The sequence below is a fragment of the Pinus tabuliformis genome, chromosome 4_2 (assembly GCF_031772625.1).
Source record: "Pinus tabuliformis cultivar Carrire ecotype Pingquan chromosome 4_2, CPIR1, whole genome shotgun sequence".
NCBI classification, from domain to species: Eukaryota; Viridiplantae; Streptophyta; class Pinopsida; order Pinales; family Pinaceae; genus Pinus; species Pinus tabuliformis.
The window spans coordinates 87187055-87198021 of NC_142304.1; the positions used below are offsets into that span (position 1 = coordinate 87187055).

General features: G+C 48.9%; 1 non-coding gene across 1 annotated transcript; it reads left to right on the plus strand.

The window, feature by feature from the left end:
* Positions 1–6655: 6655 nt before the first annotated feature.
* Positions 6656–8467, plus strand: LOC149168339 (18S ribosomal RNA). The gene has a single exon (XR_016259956.1). It is a non-coding gene; the product is annotated as an 18S ribosomal RNA (ribosomal RNA).
* The last annotated feature ends 2500 nt before the right edge of the window (positions 8468–10967 follow it).

Sequence of the window (10967 nt, forward strand, 5' to 3'; positions counted from 1 at the left end):
CAGCTCGTTAAAAGTACCGAACAGCCATCCCTTCTGTATTGTTTTATACTTTTTCGGACTTAAGGGATTAGCTGACGAAAAAGGGATTATGGAGTTAACTTTCTGTACCTTTTCAGACTCTCTAAAAATGAAAAGGACCGAGTTTTCCTTGTCGTTAGACTCGTTAAAATAATTAAATAGCGACAAACTTGTCTTTAGACGAGAACGAGTTTCCCTATCGCTAGGCTCGTTAAATCATAGCGATGGGCTTGCCCGAAGGGCAGGTTATAGAACAAGCATATGTTATCCTCCTCAAGCTTGACAAAAATAAAGAGGTACTGGTCAGAAATGACTGGGGAAAAATTGGGAGAACATCAAAGTTTAATGGTAGCAAGTCACTCTTGAACATGACACTTTTCCTCCGTACCACATCGGGTTGGGTTGTTTCATTCACCGGTCTCATCGCCATGGTCCTCGCCAAACCATCCACATTTGGGGTAATGCTACCGATCCATCGCATCAATGTCGTTATATGTTCAAGAGGGGTCATTCTGAAAGTGTCAACCGTGTCCCATCCACTGCCATACATTATCCTTCATCCATTCATGATCGCCACCCTGAATCATATGTCACAGTTTGTTTTCACCTCCACTAAAATCATTAGCTCCGTTCCGTGTCATTGATGTGGGATTCATTAAGGCCCTCCTTTGACGGATCGCTTCTTGTCGACTTCAGCTCATTATCCAAGAAGTTGATCTAGGAACACCCCCCCCAGTACTTTGAAGCTTGCATGCCTCAATGGCAAGTTTCTCACTTCCGGCGACAGGTATACATCAATGACCTTCGACCAGAAGATTTTGCGTGGCGTTCGACGCCAAGTCCTTTATTCACGCCACGTGAATTGTACTGCAGTACCTTGAGGGTCATCGTCATTATTGGTGATTCCTCTCGCGCTTGTTAACGGTTTTCATTATTGACCGGTAATCAAGCGATGTCTTTCCATGTTCGACTTCAGCGAAATTCTCACATGGATCGACTTGTACTTAGAGTGAAGATCGAACGAGTTTGAAGACCCCGGATCTAGTTTCATCCATCCGGGCTGCGATATATATTCAGGAAATATAAAAGCATTTGCCATGTACATCATTGCAGCAGATGATCATCCTATTCAAAGGATGATAATTTCAGCAGAAAATTATCATCTACCTTCAGACGATCGTCTGTCATATGTACCAAAATGTATTTATAAAAGCTGAGCATGGGAATGCCCGCCTCAGCTAGATCATGAAAATAGAATGAAAAATAATGTATTGTATTGTATTGTATTACAGGGCGCCTCCTCAGCACTGGAATGAACTTCGGACCCTCTAGATAAAGCATCTCACCCGATAAACGGCCTCATACTTTAGGGGGCAACTGTTATAGACATTTTTGTGCCTCGCGACATGGAGCATGAAATGTCAATAATTACAGGGATCCTCAGTCCCTAAACATGTTGTTCTTACCCCTAAAAGAACAAGGTCATCAAACAACAGCACTTCCAATCAGTTCTCCACCTGAAAACACTTCAAAACAGGCTATTTTTGGATCATGTCAGCTGCTCCACTGAGCATCTGCGCTGGAATGCAACTGCTCCTCCTTGTACCTACGCTGGAAGTCAAATCTAATGAAGGCTACCTGCGCTGGGCGAGATTGGCCAAGTGGCACAGTCATTCTGCAAGGTGTCAACTGCCCAGGAAGCTTCCAAACTGACACTTGGTTCATGAGATTCGCCCTGTGATGAGTAAGAGGTACTTGATCACCATGTGTAAGCAAGGATCTCCAAGTGGACTCAAGAACTGAAGATTAACTGAAGAGGGAGAGGACACTAGTCAGCTCTATGCCAGCCTCAAGCTGACTCATCCTCTCTTCTTCTCTCCTATATATAGAGCTCTTCTATGAGGTCTAAGGAGGCTGGAATTTTGTGTAAAGCAAGGAGGTGCTGTTGGTTTACAGTTAGAGCTATTGGGTGATTGTTTTACTAGAGGTGAAGAGGAGAGTTCTTGCTGCTGGGGAGGTGCTGCTGGATTGGAGCCATTAATGGTTGTAACCTTCTCAGAACCCTGTTACTTCTATCAATAAAGTTTTGCATGTTCTCCTATATACTTGTATTGCATTGATGTATTGTATTTACTTGTATATTTGATTCACTCTAATCCATGCATCAGTTATGAGTACATGTATCTTGTAGTTTCCTCTCTTGTTTTGCGCAGATCTGGGTGTAGCTGGACCGGCAAAGAGAGCAAGGAGCTGGGAACAAGAGACAAAGAGAGAGGATAAGGATCGACCAAGCGAAAGACACCAGGTTGGTTAATCTTTTCTTCCTTCTCTCTGTACTTTCATAAAGGAAAATATCAAAGCTTTACTTTCAGTTGTTGCTAAAGACTGTCACCTTTAGAGTAGGGATAGGGTCATCCGAGTCGGATACTTTTCCCCACAACAATGTTGGCCATGCTCGTCCTGGGAGGCATATGTGAACAATTCCCCTTCCGCTCTCCAAGTCCTTGGAGCTATATGGGTTGTTGTGTTGTGGTGTGGCTCCCTGGCTCGTCCTGGTCCCCCTTGTGCCCCTCCAGATGATACCAGTGACAGGTTTTCTTTCCGTGTGAAAGGTGGGTTGGTAATTGAGTTGTGTTTTCGCGTTTGCCTGAATGATGGCCTTGGGTCATTTGTAGGGTGGACGATTTTCATCTTCTCTCCATACTCACTCAGTAGCACATGAGCGGTAATGTTGCCCATGCTCGTCCCGAGAGGCATATGTGGAAAATTTCTCTCTAAGTTCTTGGAGCTGTAGGGGTTGTTGTGGTTTGGCTCCCTAGTTCGTCTTGGTCCCCTTGTGCCCCTCCAGATGATACCAGTGGCAGGCTTTCTTTCCATGTGAAAGGTGGGTTGGTAATCGAGTTGTGTTTTCAGGTTTTCCTGAAGGATGGCCTTGGGTCGTTTGTAGGGTGTCTGATTTTCATCATCTCTCCATCCCCACCCGATAGCGCATGAGCGGTAATGTTGGCCATGCTCGTCCTGGGAGGCATATGTGAACAATTCCCCTTCTTCTCTCTAAGTTCTCGATGCTATATGGGTTGTTGTGGTGTGGCTCCTTTGCTTGCCCTGGTCCCCCTCGTGCCCCTCCAAAAGATACCGGGGACATGTTTTCTTTCCGTGTGAAAGGTGGGTTGGTAATCGAGTTTCTTTGTTAGGTTTGCCCGAACAATGGCCTTGGGTCATTTGTAGGGTGGCCGATTTTCGTCTTCTCTCCATCCCCACTCAGTAGCACATGAGCGGTAATGTGGGCCATGCTCATCCCCATCTCTCTTTCCCATCCCAACGATAAGAATGTTGAAATTTTTCTCGGTGCTCCTTTGGGCCTTCGTTGTTGCGGTCCCAGATGGAAGCCCCAAAACTCCGTCGTTACCTTTGTCGCTATTGTGCCCCTCAGTTGTTGCGAATAGAGAATTTTGATTGGGCTGGGTAGCCATTTGTGGCTCCATTGAAATTGGCTCCTCGTTATATTGTTCACCTCCTCCCTATTTGGTGTGGAGGGTTTTGATTTTCTTGTGAAAGGTGGGTTGGTAATTGAGTTGGTTTTTCAGGTTTGCCTCAAGAATGGCCTTGGGTCATTTGTAGGGCGTCTGATTTTCATCTTCTCTCCATACCCACTCGGTAGCGCATGAGCAGTAATGTTGGCCATGCTTGTTCCGGGAGGCATATGTGAACAATTCCCCTTCTGCTCCAAGTTTTGGGAGTTGTATGGGTTGTTGTGGTGTGGCTCCTTGTGATGGCTAGCCTCTTAATTGTTCGGCTGTTTATGGTGCCGGTGTCTTGTGCTTGTACTATTTCTGTGTTGGCATTGTTGGTTGAGATGCATACACTTAAGAGGGAAGTGGAAGGGTTTTGGTTGTAAACCGCCTACACTCCCTCTTGCTTGCTTTTTCCGGCGGGCGATGTGAGGCACTGTTCTCCTTATTATAAAGTCAAGGGTTGGCATTCCTTTCAAAGTGCACATCGTTCGTGGTTGTGTTGGCTTTGAGGTTTTGATAGATGTGTTGGCCCATATGTTTGATCGAGGGGTCGGCTTTTCCCTTGCATCTTGCATGCGTGGCAGGCTTTTGCGGTTGGAAATGTTAAGTCACAACGTTTATGGGCATTTTTTGTTTGAATTGTGTATGTGATCCTGGTCCAATGGGGAGGAGGCTTGCTATGTGGATGGTGGGGGCTATTTGGAAGAAGGATTTCAAGGGGGAATGCTTTGACCTCCCTCCTTTGTGTGGATGTGGCCGTAGGGGAAAAGTATTCATCGTCAAGTCGGTAAAGCTGTGGGAAATCTCCTAGGTTGCCTGTACGTAGGGTGGGGGGGGGGTGCGGGGCTGTCGGATCCCTCCTCCTATTTGGATATGTTCTTGTATTGTGTAGCAAGCCTCTTGATTTGCATTTATTTCCTTCCTTTGCCTTCGCATCGTGGTTGCCGCAGGCGGTCAAGTGATCGAGGTCCACCGTTTCTGCTGTCGCGGGTGGACTCCTAGGTGGCCTCGGTGCGTGGCGTGGAGGGTCGGGGGGCACATTTCTAAGAGAGGTTGTGGGCTCGGTTGGTCTTGTTGTTTTGTTTCCTTCCATTTCCTTTGCATTGAGGCTGCCGCAGGCGATCATGCGATCGAGGTCCATCGTTGCTGCTGTCCGGGTGGACTCCTAGGTGGCCTCTCTGCGGGGAGGGGAGGGTTGGGGGGCACTTGTTGTTTCAATTGTGTATGTGCTCGTGGTCCAATGGGGAGGAGGCTTGCTACATCGATGGTGGGGGCTATTTGGAAGAAGGATTTCGAGGTGGAATGCTTCAACCTCCCTCCTTTTCGTGGAGGTGGCCATAGGGGAAAATTATTCATCGTCCAGTTAGTCAAGCTGTGGGAAATCTCCGAGGTTGCCTATACGTAGGGTGCGTGGGGTGCAGAGCTACCTGATCCCTCCTCCTGTTCGGACATGTGTTCTTGTATTGTGTAGCGACCCTCTTGATTTGAATTTACTTCCTTCCTTTGCCTTCGCATCATGGTTGCCACAGGCGGTCAAGTGATCGAGGTCCACCATTTCTGCTGGCACGGGTGGACTCCTAGGTGGCCTCGGTGCGTGGCATGGAGGGTCGGGGGGCATTTCTAAGAGAGGTTGTGGGCTCGGTTGGTCTTGTTGTTTTGTTTCCTTCCATTTCCTTTGCATTGAGGCTGCCGTAGGTGATCATGCGATCGAGGTCCATCATTGCTGCTGTCCAGGTGGACTCCTAGGTGGCCTCTTTGCGGGGAGGGTTGGGGGGCACTTGTTGTTTCAATTGTGTATGCGCTCGTGGTCCAATGGGGAGGAGGCTTGCTACTATAGTCATCGATGGTGGGGGCTATCTGGAAGAAGGATTTCGAGGTGGAATGCTTCGACCTCCCTCCTTTGCATGGAGGTGGCTGTAGGGGAAAATTATTCATCGTCCAGTTAGTAAAGCTATGGGAAATCCCCTAGGTTGCCTGTACGTAGGGTGTGTCGGGTGCGGAGCAGCTTGATCCCTCCTCCTCCTATTTGGATATGTGTTCTTGTATTGTGTAGCGACCCTCTTGATTTGCATTTATTTCCTTCCTTTGCCTTCACATCGTGGTTGCCACAGGCAGTCAAGTGATCGAGGTCCACCATTGCTGCTGTCGCGGGTGGACTCCTAGGTGGCCTCGGTGCATGGCGTGGAGGGTCGGGGGGCATTTCTAAGAGAGGTTGTGGGCTCGGTTGGTCTTGTTTTATTTCCTTCCGTTTCCTCTCTGCATTGAGGCTGCCGCAGGCGATCATGCGATCGAGGTCCATCGTTGCTGCTGTCCGGGTGGACTCCTAGGTGGCCCCTGTGCGGGGAGGGGAGGGGTGGGTTGGGGGGCATTTCTAAGGGAGGTTGCGGGCTTGGTTTGTGTTGTATTATTTGCTTCCTTTGCCTTTGTGTCGAGGCTACCGCAGGCGATCATCCGATCGAGGTCCACTATTGCTGCTGTCCGGGTGGACTCCTAGGTGGCATCGGTGCGAGGCGGGGAGGTTTGTATGGCCTCTCTATGATAGGATTTGTGTGGTCAGTCATCCTCTTTTTATTTCCTTCCTTTTCCTTCGCATCGAGGCTGCCGTAGGCGGTCGGGAGATCGAGGTTCATCATTGCTGCTGTCCGTGTGGATTCCTAGGTGGCCTCAGTGCGGGGGTGGGGAGGATTGTGGCTCATTTGTAATATAGAGGTTGTGTGGTTGGTCTTTCTCCATTTTTTTCCTTTGCATCGAGGCTGCCGTAGGCGATCGGGTGATCGAGGTCCATCGTTGCTGTTGTCTGGGTGGACTCCTAGGTGCCCTCGGTGCGGGGTGTGGAGGCCTTTGGAGGCATTTCTAAGGGAGTCGGTGAGTGATCACTCGTTTTCTTGTTGGTTGGGCCGTGGCTGCAAACTCCAGAGTGGCCTTGGTGCATTGTGGCTTGGCAGGTCTACCCATTTGTTCGCCATGTCCTTGGCATGTTGCGTGTGCTTCCTTCTTGGGATGCAAGAGGTGCAAGGCATAAAAGTTTTACATGATATTTTGACGTCTCTTTGACTTGATGGGTGTTCAGGCTGGCTCTCGGTAAGAGAGCGCCCGGAATGCCCTTTGAAGCGGGAGGGTGCTACTTGGTTGATCCTACCAGTAGTCATATGCTTGTCTCAAAGATTAAGCCATGCATGTCTAAGTATGAACTAATTCAGACTGTGAAACTGCGGATGGCTCATTAAATCAGTTATAGCTTTTTTGATGGTACCATACTACTCGGATAACCATAGTAATTCTAGAGCTAATACGTGCACCAAGTCCCGACTCTTTGGAAGGGATGCATTTTTTAGATAAAAGGCCGGCGCGGGCTTGCCCGCTTCTCCGATGAATCATGATAACTTGACTGATCGCACAACCCTTGTGCTGGTGATGCTTCATTCAAATTTCTGCCCTATCAACTTTCGATGGTAGGATAAAGGCCTACCATGGTGGTGACGGGTGATGGAGAATTAGGGTTCGATTCCGAAGAGGGAGCCTGAGAAACGGCTACCACATCCAAGGAAGGCAGCAGGCGCGCAAATTACCCAATCCTGACATGGGGAGGTAGTGACAATAAATAACAATACTGGGCTCATCGAGTCTAGTAACTAGAATGAGTATAATCTAAATCCCTTAACGAGGATCCACTGGAGGGCAGGTCTGGTGCCAGCAGCCACGGTAATTCCATCTCCAATAGCGTATATTTAAGTTGTTGGAGTTAAAAAGATTGTAGTTGGATCTTGGGTCGTAAGGGTCGGTCCGCCTACTCGGTGTGCACCTGCCCTTCCGTCCCTTTTGTCGGCGGCGTGCTCCTGGCCTTAATTGGCTGGGTCATGGTTCCGGCGCTGTTACTTTGAAAAAATTAGAGTGCTCAAAGCAAGCTTATGCTCTGAATACATTAGCATGGAATAACGTGATAGGAGTCTGGTCCTATTGTGTTGGCCTTCAGGACCGGAGTAATGATTAATAGGGACTGTCGGGGGCATTCGTATTTCATGTCAGAGGTGAAATTCTTGGATTTATGAAAGACGGACCACTGCGAAAGCATTTGCCAAGGATGTTTTCATTAATCAAGAATGAAAGTTGGGGGCTCAAAGACGATCAGATACTGTCCTAGTCTCAACCATAAACGATGCTGACCAGGGATCGGCGGATGTTGCTCTAAGGACTCCGCCAGCACCTTCTGAGAAATCAGAGTGTTTGGGTTCCGAGGGGAGTATGGTCGCAAGGTTGAAACTTAAAGGAATTGACGGAAGGGCACCGCCAGGAGTGGAGCCTGCGGCTTAATTTGACTCAACACGGGGAAACTTACCAGGTCTAGACATAGTAAGGATTGACAGATTGAGAGCTCTTTCTTGATTCTATGGGTGGTGGTGCACGGCCATTCTTAGTTGGTGGATCGATTTATCTGGTTAATTCCGATAACGAATGAGACCTCAGCCTGCTAACTAGCTACACGGAGGTTCCCCTTCGCGGCCAGCTTCTTAGAGGGACTATGGCCATTTAGGCCATGGAAGTTTGAGGCAATAACAGGTCTGTGATGCCCTTAGATGTTCTGGGCCGCACGCACGCTACACTGATGCAGCCAATGAGTTTTTATTCCTGGTTTGAGAGGATAGGGAAATCTTCTCAAATTGCATCATGATGGGGATAGACCATTGCAATTATTGGTCTTCAACGAGGAATTCCTAGTAAGCACATGTCATCAACTCGTGTTGACTACGTCCCTGCCCTTTGTACACACCGCCCATCGCTCCTACCGATTGAATGATCTGGTGAAGTGTTCGGATTGCGTCGACGATGGTGGTTTGCTGCCATCGACATCGTGAGAAGTTCATTGAACCTTATCATTTAGAGGAAGGAGAAGTCGTAACAAGGTTACCGTAGGTGAACCTGCGGTAGGATCATTGATAGCAGGGGTTTTCTTTTTTGGTTTGGGTTGGTTGGGTTTTGATTGCAATGTGGGACTTTGTGGTGCATCTCTAGGGGAGCGGGTTTGGTGTTTGGTGGGAACATTGTTGGTTGCTTGTCTCAAGGTAACTACGCTTTTTTTTTCGTGTGTGCTTGCAAGCCATGCTTGTGCTTGTCCCACCCATCCTTTGTTTTTCTTCCCCCCAATGTGTTTCTGCAGGGGGTCTGGAAGCTTGTTTCTTGGGAGCCCTTCCGACGATCTGTTTGGCCGGGCATGGTTGCTGCAAAGTTGAGGTGCTCGGTAAATACGATGGATAAATTTGGACTCATTCGTAGCGGCGGTGCTCGGTCTTTTGTTCGTTGGAAGGCATGGGCCAAGGGTGCGGGCTTCCATAGTTGGTTCTCTCGAAAAGGCGGCGGCAATTGATGTGTTGCTTGGGTGAGATTTTTCGCTGGTGGTTGGGTCGAGGGAGTGGCTGTGCACGTGCCTAGTAGCTCAAACATTCCATGAGGCGAGATTGTCAGGGTGCGGTCAAGTATGGGATGGATGAAGAGTGGTTCAACCCATTGGGCTAGCCACCCTAGTCCCTCCCAACTGTTCCTCGACATGCCCTCGCAGAAGGGTTGGGTGTCGAGGTAATGAAAAACCCATCCCTTGGTCTAAGCTCCATCGAGATCGCAATTTTCCCCACCAAAAGGCATGAGGGTGGCAATCTTATCTTGTGCCTTTGTCGTCGAGGGAATTCCTCGTCCTCTCGCGACCCACTCCTCTTCTCAGGGAAAAAGAAGTAGCGGGTCGTGTCTTTGTTCCTCCCTTTGGATTGTGGGTTTTTTGTGGGACTTGTGTAATTTCTTTGTTTCATGGTGTGTGCTTTGTGAAGGTCCCTCTCTCTAGTGGCCTTGCACCATCGATGTATTTGTGGCCCACAGCTTCTCCAGCGTTGAGCATCGGCCCATGACAACTCCTCTTTGGAGTTTGATTGTTTGACCCCCGTTGACTCTCTCGCTGGAAAGGTTGTTGGGTGTTTTGTACACAGAGGGGTGCAAGAATGGGGTGGGTTTGTGTTATTGGCGGCGGTATATTTGTCGTTTGAAGCCTTGTGCTGCTGGGTTGGGGGCTGTGTGCCTCTCAGTGATGTGCTCCAGACACTGGTCTCATCGTGGCCCTTGTCTTTTCTATTGGTCAGTTCTAGGTTGTGATTTATTTGCTTGGTTGTTTGCTATGTTGTAAAGCTAGAAAGGGTGTTGTGCTGAATGCATGTGGGAGGGTGTGAAGAGGTGGGATGCTTTTTTGATTGGGTGCCTTGTTTGATTTCTTTTTGGTTAGCAGACATCTACTCGGCGTGCTGTTGAGCTTCTCTCTTTTCTTGGGATCTTTGTTTCTTTGGTGTTGTTTTCTTCCCTTCTTCCTTTTGCCCCTAGCTTTATGGAGGAGAGGTGGGATTGTTGTGGATTGGTGTTCGGGAAGGACGAAAAGTAGTGCGAGTTCCCAGGGTGGCCACCCTAGTCCTTCTCGATCACCGTCCCCTGCAGTTCCCCCCTTTTTCCGAAGGCGTGGGGTTTGGGAAGCTTGTTCTCTGTTTGAGCCTCCACTTGTGAGCCGGTAGTCATGTTTGATATCTCTTGATTTCCTGTTGTTTTCTTTCCTTCTTGCTTTTAGCCCCTTGGCTTTACGGAGAAAATGTGGGATTGTTGTGGATTGGTGTTCAAGAAGGACGAAAAGCAGTGCGAGTTCCGAGGGTGGCCACCCTAGTCCTTCTCGATCGTCGTCCCCTGCAGTTCCCCCCGTTTTTGCGAAGGCATGGGGGTGGGGAAGTTTGTTCTCTATTTGAGCCTCCCCCTGTGAGCCGGTGGACGTGTTTGATATCTCTCTTTCTTTAATGTTGTTTTCTTCCCTTCTTCCTTTCAGCCCCTAGATTTACGGAGAAAAGGTGGAATTGTTGTGGATTGGTGTTTGGGAAGGACGAAAAGTAGTGTGAGTTCCCAGGGTGGCCACCCTAGTCCTTCTCGATCGCCGTCCCCTGCAGTTCCCCCCTTTTTACGAAGGCACAGGGTTGGGGAAGCTTGTTCTCTATTTGAAGCCTTCCCTTGTGAGCCGGTAGCCACGGTTGATATATCCCTTTCTCTCTTGTTGTTTTTTTCCCTTCTTCCTCGTGGCTCCTAGCGTTACAGAGAAAAGGTGGGATTATTGTGGATTGGTGTTCCGAAAGGACGAAACGCAATGCGAGCTCCCAGGGTGGCCACCCTAGTCCTTCTTGATCGTCGTCCTCTTCAGTTCCCCCCTTTTTCCGAAGGCACAGGGCTTTCAGAGGCTTGTGCCTTGTTTGTGCTTTGTTTTCTACCCTTTTCTTCCTTTCAGTCCCTAACTCTACGGAGAAAAGGGGGAATCGTTGTGGGCTGGTGTCGGGGAAGGGCTAAAAGCAGTGCGAGCTCTCGGGGTGGCCACCCTAGTCCTTCTCGATCACTGTTCCACGCATTTCCCCCCTTTTTGCGAGGGCG